This window comes from Vipera berus (assembly GCF_964194415.1).
Source record: "Vipera berus genome assembly, chromosome: 4".
In the NCBI taxonomy this organism is placed as follows: Eukaryota; Metazoa; Chordata; class Lepidosauria; order Squamata; family Viperidae; genus Vipera; species Vipera berus.
The window spans coordinates 25,460,081-25,476,784 of record NC_138206.1 but is presented as its reverse complement, the minus strand read 5'-3'; the positions used below and the strand labels follow the sequence as shown (position 1 = coordinate 25,476,784).

At 42.7% G+C, this 16,704-nt stretch overlaps 1 protein-coding gene across 1 annotated transcript in view; it reads right to left on the bottom strand.

Annotated features, from left to right (window-relative positions):
• PDS5B (PDS5 cohesin associated factor B) overlaps window positions 1–15,225 on the bottom strand; it is a 97,117-nt gene extending 81,892 nt beyond the window's left edge. Inside the window, exon 1 of the mRNA XM_081326784.1 lies at window positions 15,042–15,225. The gene's annotated coding sequence lies outside the window, so the exon portion shown is untranslated. The remainder of the gene's footprint in view (window positions 1–15,041) is intronic.
• Window positions 15,226–16,704: the final 1,479 nt, after the last annotated feature.

The following is a 16,704-nucleotide window of genomic DNA, read 5'->3' as shown; positions in this document are numbered from 1 at the left end:
CTTCCATGAAATTTATTATTATAAAATATGAAAATGGACACTATAATGTGGACTGTATAAATACAAGGAGCATCACAAGATAATTTTGTGACTGGGGAGCAAAATGCTGCCAAATATCGATTATAGAACAACTACAGCAGGTGGAGGTAGAATATGCGTCTACATCCTGCTTGTAAGCAGAGTAAAGGCATTTAGCTGGGCAATGAGAGAAACAAAATGATGGATTAATATAAGCTTTCTACAATCCAAGAGGGCTATTCTAATATTCTTACATCTCCAGGAAATAGCTATCCTCTAACAGTGCTAGTCTGGCATACTGGTATGCTGCTGTCAAAAACAGGACTTCAATTTAACTATCACTGCTAAGGAATAAGCTAAATGTACATGGAAACAAGAAACCAGAATTATTTTGCACCTTGATCTGTTGGAAATGAGCTACAGTAACATATATTATCAGGGACGCGGTGGCTCAGTGGGTTAGGACGCTGAGCTTGTCGATCGGAAGGTCGGCAGTTTGGCGGGTCGAATCCCGAGTGCCGCGTAACAGAGTGAGCGCCTGTTACTTGTCCCAGCTTCTGCCAACCTAGCAGTTCGAAAGCACGTAAAAAATGCAAGTAGAAAAATAGGGACCACTACGGTGGGAAGGTAACAGCGTTCCGTGCGCCTTTGGCGTCTAGTCATGCCAGCCACATGACCACGGAGATGTCCTCGGACAAGCGCTGGCTCTTCGGCTTTGAAACGGAGATGAGCACCGGCCCCTAGAGTCGGAAACGACTAGCACGCAAGTGCGGGGGAACCTTTACCTTTACCTTTACCTTTAACATATATTATATTTCTCCCTGCTAGTCTGCCTACTATTCACTGCCACTAGTTCTACCAGCCAGGATTTTTTTAAGTTAGCAATTTGCTCTTCAAAATTTGGCTTTGCTATATAGTTAACCAGCATATGTCTTGCTAGAGTTTCTGCTCATTTTATCTTTGTCATTTGGTAGCGCTTTATTTGAAGAGCCTTTAAGCAAGACATAGTATCTTTTCCAGCCTACTTGACTTCATTATTGATCATTTTAGGAAAACATCTGCTCTAACTATAAATGAACTTTCTTGATAATTTTCCAGTCATTTAAATGTTCACTGGTGTTATGGTCACTGTTTCTAAGCAGTCTGATTTTATCTTACATCAAATCCTGGATATAATTTAGGATTAAATAATGTCTCTTCTTAGATCTAATCTACATATATTTATTGTGTCTCTGTAAAATTTTATGACTATATTGCCATTACATTTCTCGGGCAATTTTATAGGGTCAGTTTCTTACTTCTCTAATTTCATCCATCACCTTTAGCACTTCTGTTTTACTAAATTGTACTTGTGTCATAGAGATAATGATGACATTAACACAACCCTGCTCAATTCTTAAGAGTTTATCATTTGTATAATCCCAATAGAGAACCTATGACCCATTGGGTCATCTTGTGAGAGAAAGGAAGTGTATCTGATGTGACCAGAATGAACATTAAATTTTCCCATCCAATTCTTGTTCTCTCTTATCCTGTTTTCCCCACAATATTTGGTGTCATCTTTTGACTATGACATCCCCCCATCTTTTTACGTGACATAATTAGACTGATCATAATTTTACCCCAATGTTGGACATTCCTGTCATCATTGCAGAAGGGTAACTATATTATACAACTAGGCAGATGCCGTAGTGGGAAGGTTGGAATAAAACTGGTCTGAACATGGTGGAAGTTTCTATTTAACAAGAGTAATGGTTCCCAGATTTTTTCCTCATTCTTTAAATTAGTACATCAGACAGAAGAGTTTTAATAGTATATAATGTGTTATTTCAGCTTCAGGAGTCCCTATTTTCCTATTCTGACTTTTACCACCTAGGATTTAGAAACCTATTCCTTTCTAAACATAAGTATCCCTGTAATTTTCATTTCAGACTATAGCACCTATATATACTTATACGGGATTAAATCCAAATGAAGTTAATAGGACTAACTTTAGAGTAGATATGAACAGAATCCTAAATTCACTGTGCTTCTCAATCTTAGACTTGCTATCAGTTTCTCAGAACTGCTACTTCTATTTATCTAGCCTTATTCAAAGCAAATGACTTCAAATATGTATTTTTTCAATAATAATAATAATAATAATAATAATAATAATAATAATAATAATAATAATAATAATAATAATAATAATAATAATGAAGTTGGAAGGTACTTTGGAGGTCCTCTAGTCCAACCCCCTGCTCAGGCAGGAAACCCTATACCATTTCAGACAAATGGCTGTCCAGTCTCTTCTTAAAAACTTCCAGTGTTGGAGCATTGACTGCTTCTGGAGGCAGGCTGTTCCACTGGTTAATTGTTCTGTCAGGAAGTTTCTCCTTAGTTCTAGGTTGCTTCTCTCCTTGATTAGTTTCCATCCGTTGCTTCTTGTCCTGCCTTCATGTGCTTTGGAGAATAGCTTGACTCCCTCTTCTTTGTAGCAGCCCCTGTGATATTGGAACACTGCTATCATGTCACCCCTCGCCCTTTTTACATCATGGTGACCAAAACTGGATGCAGTATTCCAAGTGTGGCCTTACGAAGGCATTGTAAAGTGGTATTAACACCTCACATAATCTTGATTCTATCCCTCGTTAATGCAGCCTAGCACTGTGTTGGCTTTTTCGGCAGCTGCAGCACACTACTGGCTCATATCTAAATGATTGTCAATTAGGACTCCGAGATCCCTCTCACAGTTACTACTATTGAGCAAAGTACCACCTATACTATACATGTACATTTGGTTTTTCTTGCCTAAATGTACAACTTTACTTTTTTCACCAGTGAATTTTGTTAGATAGCGCCCAGTGTTCAAGTCTGTCCAGATCCTCCTGTATCTTAAGCCTATCTTCTGGAATGTTGGCTATTCCTTCCAGCTTGGTGTCGTCTGCAAATTTGATGAGTTCCCCATCTATCCCCTCGTCCAAATCGTTGAAGATGATGTTGAAGAGCACTGGGCCCAGAACAGAGCCCTGGGACACCCCACCACACACTTCCCTCCATGTAGATGCAGTTCCATTTAGGACCACACGCTGAGTACAGCCGGTCAGCCACCTACGAATCCATCTGGTGGTGATGCTGCCTAACCCATATTTTCCTATCTTATCAAGTAGTAGGTTGTGATCTACTTTATCAAATGCCTTACTGAAGTCCAAGTAAATTATATCCACAGCATTCCTCTGGTCCACTAATTTTGTCACTTGGTCAAAGAATGCAATAAGATTTGTCTGGTATGATCTGTTTTTGACAAACTGATGTTGATTTTTGGTAATGATTTTGTTTGCCTCTAAGTGTTCACTGATTCCTTGTTTGATTATCTTCCCAGGTATTGAGGTCAGGCTGATACGTCTGTAGTTTCTAGGATCTATTTTTTTCCTTTTTGAAGATGGGAACTACATTGGCTCTTTTCCAGTCCTCTGGTAGTTCCCCAGTGCTCCAGGATCTTTGAAAAATATTCTTCAGTGGTTCTGAGATCACATCTACCAGTTCCTTGAGAACCTTGGGGTGTAATCCATCTGGTCCTGGTGATTTGAACTCGTCTAGCCTGGACAGGTGCTCACTTACCATTTTCTTGCCTATCTTGTCTTTCTAATCTGTTTTTTATGGTACTGTTTTTGATAGGTTGGACTGTTTTTTCCCTTTGTGTAAAGACAGATGCAAAAAACAAGTTAAATAGTTCTGCTTTATCCCTGTTGTTTGTCACCTTCTTGCCACTTTCCCCACTAATGGACCAATCATTTCCTTCACTTTTTTTCTTGTTTTTTACATGTTGAAACTTTTTTTGTTATTTTTGACTTTGATCGCAAGCCTTGGTTCATTTTGAGCCTTAGCTTTCCTCACTTCATCTTTGCAGGCTCAGGCTATTTGCTGATATTCTGCCCTAGTTATGTGCCCCTCTTTCCACTTTTTATACTTGTCCTTTTTATCTTTCAATTTATCAGAGTTCTTTATGCAGCCATGCTGGTTTCTTTTGAGAGCTGTTATTTTTCTTCTTTGTTGGTATTGTGCTAGACTGGGCTTTTATTATCCCCATTATTGTGATGTGCTTCCTACATACCTTAGTTAGCTGACTAGCAAAAAATGCATCTATTTCTTCTGTTTGGTTGGGTGGCCTATAGTATACACCTATGGCAATGTTTTCCCCCCTCTTATATTGACCCAAATGCATTTAAGACAGTTTTCATCATTGTTGTACTCTATTTCTGTAGAGATGTAGTTATTTCTTATATAGAGAGCAACTCCACCTCCTCTATTGTTTGGTCTGTTTCTTTTAAATAATTTAAATCCCTCTAGCTCTGTGTTCCATTTGTGGGTTTCATCCCACGTTTCCGTAATGGCAACAATATCATATCTGCCCTCATTTACCTGAATTTCTAGTTCACCCTGTTTACTGTTCATACTCTGTGCATTGGTGTATAGACATTTGAGTCCTTTATGACTGACCCTGTGTTTACTTTCTATATAACCTGTGTGTTCTTCAACTCTAATAATTTCCACGAAGTCAAGTTACAAGTTGCTTTATAATTTTTTTATTTCAAGTCAAAGGTATCATTAAAATCCATAATAGTTGATACTTTATAAAACATTTTGATTTCTTAATCAATACCATTTTTGTTACATGTTTTGTGCCAGCCCATGGCAGTTCCCCAAATAGGTCATCAGATGGAGCAAAGAGGCTTCTTTGCTCCCCTGCAGCAGCCCCATTGGCGAGAGAGTTTTATGGCTAGGGAGGGGCCGAGACCCCCCATAAATACCTCTGCCCAGGGGCTGCTTCTTAGTTCTGCTTCTCTTTTCTATCTTCTCACTTGCATGCATTCTCTATCATACAAGCATGGATGCTTCCATGCCATATAGCTCTTTTTATATAACCTGTCGATGAATAAAGCTTCATAATGACTGCATTTCTGCATTCTGCCTATTTTACTTGGAAGCACCTTAACGTCCCATCGATCTCTCGTGAAACCAGCAACCCCAAGTTGGTAGCAGAGAGGATGGTTAAAGGGAACGCTTCCAAGCCTGCAGCTAATGCCTAGATTTGAAACTGAAATGGATGGCCGTAGATCCCAGATTGTGACCAGGAGTCTTCAATCAAAATCAACAGCCCTAGCCCCTGAAGCAAGCTCCGCTCCAGGTGAGAGCACAGATGGCTTCCTTCTGCACGCCACAGAGGGAAGCTTGGAAGTTTTACAGTCCGCCCAAGACTGTCAAGATGCAGCAGAAGTGCTCCGGGCCCAACGCAAGCAACGCGTGGATCAAATGTCTACACCGGAATGCAAGGAACTGCTTCTAAAACTCCTTGAAGTACAGGAGACCCCACAAGCCTCTCCACGAAGGACATCAGTGCAGAAGGACTGTGGATGCCGGGTAAGCCCCCCCTCAGCCACCACGAGGCCCCTCAATATGGCGCCTGCCACCCTGAGTAACCCCGGGACCCCAGGGCTTTCGGCGCAAAATCCCCTGCCTAACTGTGACCTTCAGCTTCCTGGGGCAACAGGAAACAAGATGGCTGCGCCCAGGGAGACCGCATGGCCCGGCACAGGAAGCAAGATGGCAGCCCCCTGTGCGCCCACATTTTCTAACAAAGAAAGGCCTCAACTAAGTCTGGAGGCCCAGCAACCCCTGGCATCCAGCCGTAGCAACATGCAAACTCCTGGGCTCTCTCCAGCAGAAACCCTCGTGACCTATGATGGCAATAAGACTGCTCATTACCCTCCAAGGCCCCCGACCCTCTCTCCGGGGCCCCCAGTCTTCCTTTCGCCCCCGCCCAGGCACTCTCCTTACTTGGCCTTCGGGGGGGGTTGGCCCCCTCCTCCAGCATCGGCTTTAGCCATCCCCAAGGTTTTCAGGACCAGCGATGGGCTTCTCAAGGCAACCCAGGGCCGGGGGGGCTCCAGAAAGGTTTTCCAGAGCTTTTTCAAAACCAAGTGCCGGCCGGCAATCTTGGGCAACGCCCACCCCCTGATCACATGTTTTCCGGACATGCCCAGTACGGGCTTTTTAACCCTGAAGGGGGGCCATCTGAAAATCAGAGAAAAATACCGCCAACGCCCACTAGAGGGGTACCTTTACCTTTTTTTTCAATGCAAACCTCCCAAATGCTACAGGAACTGGACAAAACGTTTCTCCCTGTGTCCACGTTGCCTCTTAACTTTGAAAAACTGAAAATTGGGGGGGAAAACTACCACAGTTGGAAGAGAAATTTGCAGGTATGTCTATTAAAGGATGGGACTCTTGAAATGGTACTGAAGCCCCCCCCTTTTCCGTGGAGCTCACGAGAAGAGTGGCTCCATAGACAGGCTTTTTCTACTCTGATGGGTTCTATGGATGATAATTTGTTCCCAAGCATTCCAGATGGACTCACAGCTTGCGCAGTTTGGCGGTTATTATACAATTTATTCAACAGCAAGAGCATGGGTTCCCTCACCAGACTCACAACTGAGTTTTACAACACAAGACTCAGGTTTGGGACCAGCATGGCAGAACATCTCGGAAAATTAAAATCCCTCAGGGCGCAACTGATGTCCAAAAATTACCGAATACCTGAAGAGAACTTGGTCGCAGTTATCGTGGCTTCCCCGGACAAAAGTTGGAACAATTTTATTATTTCCCTGGAAGGGGGCAGGGATGAATCCATGCCTCTGTCCTATCTCGAGGGCAGACTCATTGACGAAGATAGCAGACGTAGAGATACGGGAGAATACAACAGTCACCAGCCAGCCAGCCAGCAGACGACACCGCAACTCAGAGCAGGTTAATGCTCTACTCAAGTGTTTCACCTGTGGCTCTGAGGGGCACCTCAAGAAGGACTGCCCCCATTTTCAACAAGGCCCCAAGCGTGGTCCCAATCAAGGTAGGGGCAAGGGACAAGGAAGGGGCCGTGGCGGGGCCAAAAGTACTAACAATTTTGTGTCTACCTGTGCCCCCACCACAAGAGCTGATAGCTCCACTGACTTATGGTTACTGGACTCTGCCCGTACCAACTAGTACATGTTGATTTGGTCGGGCCTTTCACACCATCCCTAGGGAAAAGTCAGTATTTTCTCACTGCAGTTGATGTTTTTTCACGGTATGGCCACGTGTATATCCTCACAGAAAAATCTGAAGCCTTTGACGCCATAAAATCACTCTACAACTTTGTAGAGACCCAGTATAAAACCAAGATCGCACAACTGCAGAGCGACCACGGGGCTGAGTTCATGTCCCGAAAATTCCAGGACTGGGTAAAGCGTAAGGGCATCCGCCATTTTCTTACCGCGCCTTTCACCCCAGCTCAGAATGGTGTGGCAGAGAAAAGAAATGGAGTCCTACAAACTATGATGCGTAGTCTGATTGCAGACGCAGGGGTCGCAGAATCATACTGGGCAGAAGTGGTAAAATACGCCAATTACACCTTAAACCGCACTTGGAGCAGTGTTGTGAACCAGACCCCATATTTCCTAGTTCATGGTAGGAAACCAAATCTGGGACATTTACGTGTGTTTGGGTCCTACGCATGGGTTCACATCCCCAAGCAGCTGCGGAAGAAGGGGAGATCTGTCTCCCAGAGACTGAGGTTCTTGGGCTACGCTCCTGGCTCCAAGGCCTACCGTTTCCTGGGAGAAGGGGGCAGGATTGTGACTTCTCAATCTGCCTCCTTCGAAGAGGACTCCAATTGGGCCCAGATACACTCCAATGATCTGAGCCCATATATCAACCGTCCCAGCAAGGGCACACCGACTACGACATCACCTGAGACGTCCACATACCCTGCCACCGACGAAAGTGTGGAACAAGACGAAAATGTCATCCCACCTGGTTCAGATGGGAAGGATGAGCCATCCAGTTCCCCAGCAACGCCTCAGAAACCCGTGAAAGAAAAAGGCGGTGAGTGGCAGAAGGTAAGAAGGTCAAAGCGGTCCAACAAAGGCATCCCGCCAAAGAGAATTGACATTGGGCACATCGCGTCTGTTAACAGCGTTGTGGTCACCCCAAAATCCTTCTCTGACATCCAGGAGCTGCCCATCGAAGAACAGGAGAAATGGCAGCTCGCGATGGAGAAGGAAATGCAGAGCTTAAAACAACTCAAGGTTTTCACCCCGCAGCAACCTCCAAAGGAGAGGAAAGTCATTGGCACAAGGTGGGTTTACAAGGCAAAACCACTTGCCAATGGCCTCTACCTGTATAAGGCCCGTTTGGTAGCTCAGGGATTCGCCCAATGCTACATGGAAGACTATGGGGAGACATACTCTCCAACTGTCCGGGCAGAGAGCGTCAAGACCGCCCTCGTGACTGCAGCCGCTCTGGGGGAGGAAGTCTTCCAATTCGACATCCAGACGGCTTACCTCCACGCCAACTTGGACCGGCAGATCTACGTGAAGGCCCCTCCTGGCTACCAGCAAGAAGGGGAAAATACATGGTTACTCCACAAGGGGTTATATGGTCTCAAGCAGTCAGGGAAACTATGGTATGACTGCCTTAGAAAAAGTTTAGAACGAGTTGGTTTCACTGCATCCCGAGCAGATGAATGTGTTTTCACACGCAACTCAAAGGGTACCACAGAAAGGGTGTTAGTTTATGTGGACGACCTACTATATGTAGGACCTGACAAGGAAGGGTGTGATGAATTTGCCAAGGCCCTGGAAGAAAAGTTCACTTTGAAATCTTTGGGGCGGGTTGATAAGTATTTGGGTGTGCATATTTTGGCCACTAAGGGGGGTTCGCTCTATCTCAAAAAGAAAAGATAGAGGAGTTATTGGCCAAATGCAAAATGGCAGAATCTAATCCCACGCATAGCCCAATGCAAAGCGACTTTTACAACCATACTCATAAGGACGGTCCTGAGTTCACAGATAATACGCTTTACAGATCTGTGATTGGCTCCTTGCTATATATCAGCAATTGGAGCAGGCCTGACATAGCTTTAGCTGTAAATCTATTGTCCAGGCATGTGGAACACCCAAAGGAATTCCACTGGACTGCTGTTAAGAGGATACTTAGGTACCTCAGGGGCACGACCGATGCCCTCCTTGTGCTGGAACCAGAGAAGGGGAAGACGGCCCAGCTCTCCGCTTACTCAGACGCAGACTGGGCTGGTGACACCAAAAGTAGACGGAGCACCTCTGGTTTCCTCATATTGCTAAATGGCTGCCCAATACATTGGCATGTTAGGCAGCAAAAATTTGTTTCTTGCTCCACGGCCGAGGCTGAATATGCCAGCCTGTCAGACACGGCCAATGATTTGACTTGGTTCAATGATCTGATAACGAGCATCTGGGCAGCTCCTCCTCTGCCCATCCAAATTCTAGCAATCTCGGAGGCTTATGCAGTAGGCTCTAGATCTCGCCACATAGACATACGCTATAAAAATGTCAGACAGCTTGCCAAAGAGGGTTTTATACATGTTGAGCACTGTAATACAGCTGACCAGATAGCTGATCTGTTCACCAAACCTGTCCCCATTGACCGGCACAACCTTCTGTGTAAGCGTTTGTGTTTGGCCTTCTGAACGTTTTTATACATGTCTATGACACCTGCTCGCCCCCTCACACACATTCACTGGTCCCTGTCATTGGCTGGCAAGAAGGGGAATTGTTACATGTTTTGTGCCAGCCCATGGCAGTTCCCCAAATAGGTCATCAGATGGAGCAAAGAGGCTTCTTTGCTCCCCTGCAGCAGCCCCATTGGCGAGAGAGTTTTATGGCTAGGGAGGGGCCGAGACCCCCCATAAATACCTCTGCCCAGGGGCTGCTTCTTAGTTCTGCTTCTCTTTTCTATCTTCTCACTTGCATGCATTCTCTATCATACAAGCATGGATGCTTCCATGCCATATAGCTCTTTTTATATAACCTGTCGATGAATAAAGCTTCATAATGACTGCATTTCTGCATTCTGCCTATTTTACTTGGAAGCACCTTAACGTCCCATCGATCTCTCATGAAACCTGCTCCACAATTTTCTCTCTCATCACTTTCCGACAAATGCATCATTATGGATCCAATACATTATTTGTGTGTCTATGCATGCATGCTTACCTTCAGGCTTTTTTTTTAATACTGTAATGATGTCTTTCCAAACTTCATCACAAAAACCAATTCCACTGTAATAAGACTGGGGAATCTACAATTCAGATGATGCTGAATCCCATGTCCCAGTGTTAGTGGGGAACAGCAACATCTAGAAAACTACAGATTTCCCAATCATAACTATTGGCTTTCTTTAACCAAATTTAGTAGCATATACATCTCATAATGCTGCTATACACCTTCATAGATAAGTCTGTAATTAATGCAATCTATAATTAATCTTAATATAATTAAATGGATCTTCCACTTTGAGGCTCATTATCAGTCATTACAAGGGCTCACTAATTATCAGAAAAATTATAGTCACAGTCAAATCTAACATTTGTTATATTTTTTCTATTCTTTATAATTAGATACATTTAAAATAAACAAGCACAAGGCTATACTGTATAATTTTAAGTTTCAGCAAGCAACAGCTGTCAAAAGAAAAATCCATAAGCTGACAGCAATACAGGTGGTCCTTGACTTACAATTCAATGACCTTTTGAAGTTACAATGGTACTTTAAAAAGTGACTTATGACCATTTTTCACTTATGACCATTGTAGCATCCCCATGGTCACATGGCTAAGATTCAGATGCTTAGCAACTGACTCAAGTGTATGACAATTGCAGTCTCAGGGTCATGTGATCATCTTTTGTGACCTTCTGGCAAGCAAAGTCAATGGGAAGCCAGATTCACTTAACTTTGTTACTAACTTCATAACTACAGTGATTCAATCACGGTGGCAAGAAAGGTCGTAATATGGGGTAAAACTCACTTAACAACTGTCTTGTTTAGCAACAGAAATTTTGGGCTAATTGTGAGTTGAGGACTACCTGTATAGAGGAAGTACAATGAACATGAGAAAAGCAAGAATTTGATACTGTATACTAAAAAGTGTTTTCAAATATAGATTTTTTTAAAAAAGCATTCTCTTCGCAGTATGTTTAAATTTGGAAATGTTCTTTTACAGTATCTGTTACTGCCATAAAAGTCAATACAGGATGTTGGTTGTGGCAAAGATGTTGTTGCTGTCAGTTGCGAAGTTGTGTCCGACCCATCGCAACCCCATGGACAATGTTCTTCCAGGCCTTCCTGTCCTCTACCATCTTCTGGAGTCCATTTAAGCTCACACCTACTGCTTCAGTGACTCCATCCAGCCACCTCATTCCCTGTCGTCCCATTCTTCTATTGCAAAGACTACAGAATATTGCACTATTAAATAGATTATACTAGCTGTATCTCTTCGAGTTGCTTGGATTTGGCAACAGTTATCCAGGTTTAAGTTGCAATCTGTCTCAACTACTTGAACTTGTTACATTTGGAGCTACCCTTGAAAAGAATTTGGAACTTGCTGTTAGTACAAAATCTGACAGCTAGTCCACTAATTAGTGATGATACTAAGGACATAGTTTTCTGGTTATGTTGACACCAATACATTATAATATCTCATGGCTGCTACTTGTATGCAATTTCTTTTTTGCATAGTTTTAATTGTTAATTGTTTATACAATTGTTCACTGCCCAGAGTTATTCAGATGGGCAGCTATACAAACTGAGTAAAAATAAATATGTACTGATAATGTACTGATCAAATAGACAGGCTGATAACACTTTACTAGACCCAATTTAAGTTACTGGAATTAAGCATTATCACTCTAAACTGTTTAGAGATTGATTATTTAACAGAACACTTCCTTTCTTACAAATCTGTCTGTTTATTAAGATCTCCAGGAGAGTTCCTTTGGTAACATCTCCATTGCCAAGTGTCTGTTTTTCTGACATACCGTACATTGCTCCTACTCTCAGATTTGGTCTTCGTTCTTTCAGAATTTAGAAGATATAAATATGCATCTCTTTTACCAGGTTTTCAATTATAATATTAAATTAGTGTTTATTTTTAAAATTAGTGTTAATTATGTCTTTAAATTACTTTAGCTGCCTGGAATGTTTGCAAAAGCAGGAAGGAATGGCATAACAATATCTGTTTAATAGAATATCATAATAAAATGCATTATGGGTAAATTCTCTACAACGCTATACACTTACAAATTTAAGTACTTGCATACAGTCACATTTTGTTTTCACATGTAAACATTTCAACCAATATCACTTGATATTTTTACCCAAAATATGAAAATGCCAAATTATTCAATTCTTATTAGATACTAACAGGAAAAAAAACCAGAAAAACTTAATTGAATTTGGTAACTTAGATTTCTTTAGTGCAGTTTAAGCAGGTAACATTAATTTATGAGAAAAAAAGCATGTAATATTTATATTTATATTTGGGAGCACAAAGGGAGGCTCAGCTAATCTCAATGTACACATAGTTGTACTTTGACAATAAAGGTTCATTTCACTTAAAGAATGGAGTTAGAAATAATTATAAAACAACAACCAGACTACCTTTATATTCAGAAAGGAAACTATTATATTGCTAGCTTCAAGTCTTTAGCAAAAACATTTTTTGTAAGTTTTCTTCTGTTTTTCAAAATAAAATACAGTACATAATAATACTTCAATAAAATACAGGTTAACAGCAAAAGGTAGACTGGACAACTCAGATCTAATCCTACAGGCAATTAAGAATACATTACAATTTCTTGGAAAGTCTTGGAAAGTAAATGCCATACAACCACTACCAAAAAGCCTTCTTTCTTGTTGCAAGAGAGAGAAAAGCTGCATTCACAAGCTCTATAACTGCAGTTTCAATTCTTTTATGTTTTCTCTGCCAAGCAGATACAACAATCCTTACTATAATCATATTTGCTCGCATATGTATCAACTAACAATAGAAAGGAAGAAAAGCATAAGAACCAATATTCCCCTTCAAGGAAATGCAGTATGAATGCATGTACAGTCCATTCTGTAAAGATTTCTATACAACTTAAAGATTACAAAATATTTTGGAAACTTTCCAAATAAAAAAAAATAATTATCCTAACTTCTGAGTTTTGAAATCATGCATTAATTTATAGTTTTCACTATAAATTATTATTATCTAATTAGCATAAAAGACTATACTGAATACAGGGCGATTAAACTCCCAAAGATCACATTTCTTCTTCAAAGACTGCAGATACATAACATACAGGCAGGCAGTCCTTGACTTACAACTTCAACTGAGCCCAAAATTTCTGTTGTTAAGCAAGACATTTGTTAAGTGAGTTTTGCCCCATTTTATAACCTTTTGCCATAATTGTTAAGTGAATCACTGCAGTTGTTAAGTCAGTAACATAGCTGTTAAGTGAACCTAGCTTCGCCACTGATTTTGCTTGTCAGAAGATCACAAAAGGTGATCATATGATTCCAGGACACTGCAGCTGTCATAAATATAAGTTAGTTGCCAAGCACCTGAATTCTGATCACATGGCCACAGGGATGCTGCAACACTTTAAGTGCAAAACAGTCATAAGTCACTTTTTATCATAAGTCACTTTTTAAAGTGCCATTGTAATTTTGAACAATCACTAAATGAACTGAGGTAAGTTGACACCCCCTGTATAGGTCCAATAACATGTACACAGGTTACACACATACTATGGACAGAGAGAAAACCCACACCACAATCTTAACTTCCATTCAATTTATCATGTAGGTAACTAGCCTCATGCGTTCTTAATGAAACTGTAAATATAATGAACATATGGTTTCAACCATTATGGGAACTATCTAAGCACAATAGAACAGCAAAGTACACAGTAAAATGCACTAACTTTGCGTTAATAACTTGTAACTTTATATTATACCTCACTGAATACTTCTAGATCCCCCCACAAGCTCCAAATTCTTCAAACTGTGAATTGCATTCGTTTTAACAGCAGATCCATAGCCTACATCGGCATCGCTAATTTTACACTGGAAGTTTAGGAAAGCCACCAATTTGCTTCTCTCCATAAACAATGAAAAGAGATCCTGAAAGACTCAGGTTAAAAAAATATATATACAATCTTCCTCTTTCAAAGAAAAGCCCGCTAGAAGGCTTTTGTCCTAATGTTTAAAATGCCCGCCCCCTTCCCCCCCCCCAAAAAAAAAGTGTGGCGGCCTTGTTTAATGATTGAGCCAACTCCCAAAACTGCTACATTAAATCCAGGAGAAAGATTGGGGTGTGTTATATTCCAGGCGGTCGGCAACCACTTTCCCCGCCCCCCCCCCTCCCGCCCCGTCGCTGCTGCTGCTTCCTCCGCGAGTAGAGATGCCTCCAATGCTTTGGCAAGTTGAGAGTATAAAACGGGGACGGGGGAGCGGCTAAGTTGAGAGAGCCCCCTTTTCTCCAACAGGCCCCAGCCAATGGCAGCGGGCAAGGGGTTGAGCTGGGGCAGGGTCCCTGGGCGAGGAACTAGGCCAACTGGGACGGGCAAGGCTCCAGAGCTCTCCGAGCCATTCAAGTCTTTGCAGAAAAAGCGGCTCCGAGGGAGGGAGGACGGGCGGGCGGAACGAAGGAAGGCCGATTGCAGTAGCGCCACATTTGAGGGAAGGAAGCGTCTGCTGCCGCCTCCTGTCGCGGCCGCTGCTCCACCTCCTCCACCGCCTGTCTTCCCTTTAGGAGGCTTCAAACGGAGACCCCGAGCACCAAGATACAGCGCCCGCGGGCAGAGAGGGACCCCTACATTTTCTGAAGGAAAAGAAGGCGCTTCAGACAAGGTCACCCCCCCGTTACTTCTCGTCCGCCGCCGCCGCTCAAAACAACTCGCACACAAAATACCCACAATCTCACCGCGGAGGAAAGGGCGGCAAGTTCAACATGCTCATTACGGTTGAGCGAGGCAGGGATGGCGGCATAGAAAAGAAACGGCGTGAGGGAAAATCGGGAGGTGAAGAGGAAAAGCACTCGGGCCACAATCCGCCTCGCTTTCCGGATGCCTGAACAACCGAGAAGCAAAGAGAGAGGCGGAGACGTGCAGGACCCAAAGAAGCTCTTCGCCCCTCCACCCTTACCTTTCCGTGGCTGACGGCCGCCGTCGCCGTTTCTGCTTCTTCCACCAGCAAAGACAAGGCAGAGCGAGCCCGTACGCTCCTCTCCGGCCCGCCGCGTTAGGCTAGGCTAGGCTGGAGCAGCAGCCGCTACCGCCGTCGCTCGCCAACGCAGCCAATCGCCTTCCGCAGCTCACCGCGGTCCCCCCCTTTCCGTCAGCTTCAAAATGGCGGCAACGAGTCCTCCGTTCCGCGAGACCCCGCCACCGAGCGGCGGGGAGAGGCCATCCTCAAAGTAAGGTAGCAGCGACCCCTGCAGGATCCGAGGAAAAATTAAAAGGCGCAAACCAGCGGGGAGATGAAAGGATGCACCCGATCCCCTCGCCCCAAGCCGCCTCAGGAGCCGCCATAAAATAGCGGGAGACCGTTTTTCTTTCCTCCTTCCGAGTGAGAGTAAATAGTGCTGCAAAGTAGTGTTACACAATACCGGTAGTAGTTTGTAGTACATGGAAAACTTTTGGGCTGCTATTGTTGTGCCGCAGAATAGGGTCAAGAGTTAATAGGGAGTGGACAAGGAAGAAGAAACAGGAGTATCAAACTTTTAGGACATTCCGTATCATCATCCGGTTTTCAGTAATCTGACTTGGAAACTAATCTTGCTCCTTATAATGTAGATTACTGCCAGAGGCATAAGACTGCAGTTCTATAGGTGTGTTTCCTTAGTAATAAAAATGTTTAATATAATATGTTTAACATAATACCTGAATAGATATCACTCGGAGGAAGGGAAAGACCTGTCCTCTACTCCGAAAATGCAGGGCACAAAATAATAAATTTAAGTTAATTTATCAGTGGAACCAACTTTCTACGAAGGTGGAAGTTCACATGGAGGCTAGAGAGGTACCTGTCAAAGATGTTTTAATTTGAATTCTTGCAGGAGTAGAAGATTAGACAAAAGGCTTCATGGTGTCTTGACTGTTATCATTCTAAGGAAGAATGTATTAAATTTGTTGTTGTTAGCTGCGAAGTCGTGTCCGACCCATCGCAACCCTATGGACAATGTTCCTGCAGGCCTTCCTGTCCTCTATTAAATACTTGTTGAATAATCACAGTAACTATGTTTAATTTCAATTAAATTTATTATAAATGAAATTTTGTAAACCACGCAGAGTTGTTGGGAATTGGGAGGCATATATGTTTAATAATGACAACAATCTGCAAATACAAGTGGAAGGTGATACCAGTAGTAACAGGAGCCTTGGGTGCAATCCCAAAACATCTGGAGCTCCACTTGAATACCATCTGCATTGATAAAATCACATTCAGTCAATTGCAAAAGATACCTTTATTAGGAACAGCTTCCAATACCTTTAACACCATCAAACAGCAACATTAGTCTATCCTAGATCCTTCTTAAAAAGACCACACATGGATCACAGCAAGTGCTTAAAGACCACATGTGACTTGGAAAAAGATTAAGATAGAGGGTAATTAATTTAAAATATTTGTATGGCTGCACATCTAAAAATACAACTCTCTCAGTAGTTCACAAAAACAATAAAATCCAGAACTATTAAAACTACAAAACCCAGCGTCTCAGTCATCTCCTTGGGATGCCAGCAACCAACAGCAAATATATTCAAACATGGCAAAAGCCCAACTGACATATACACAATGTTCATAGGCA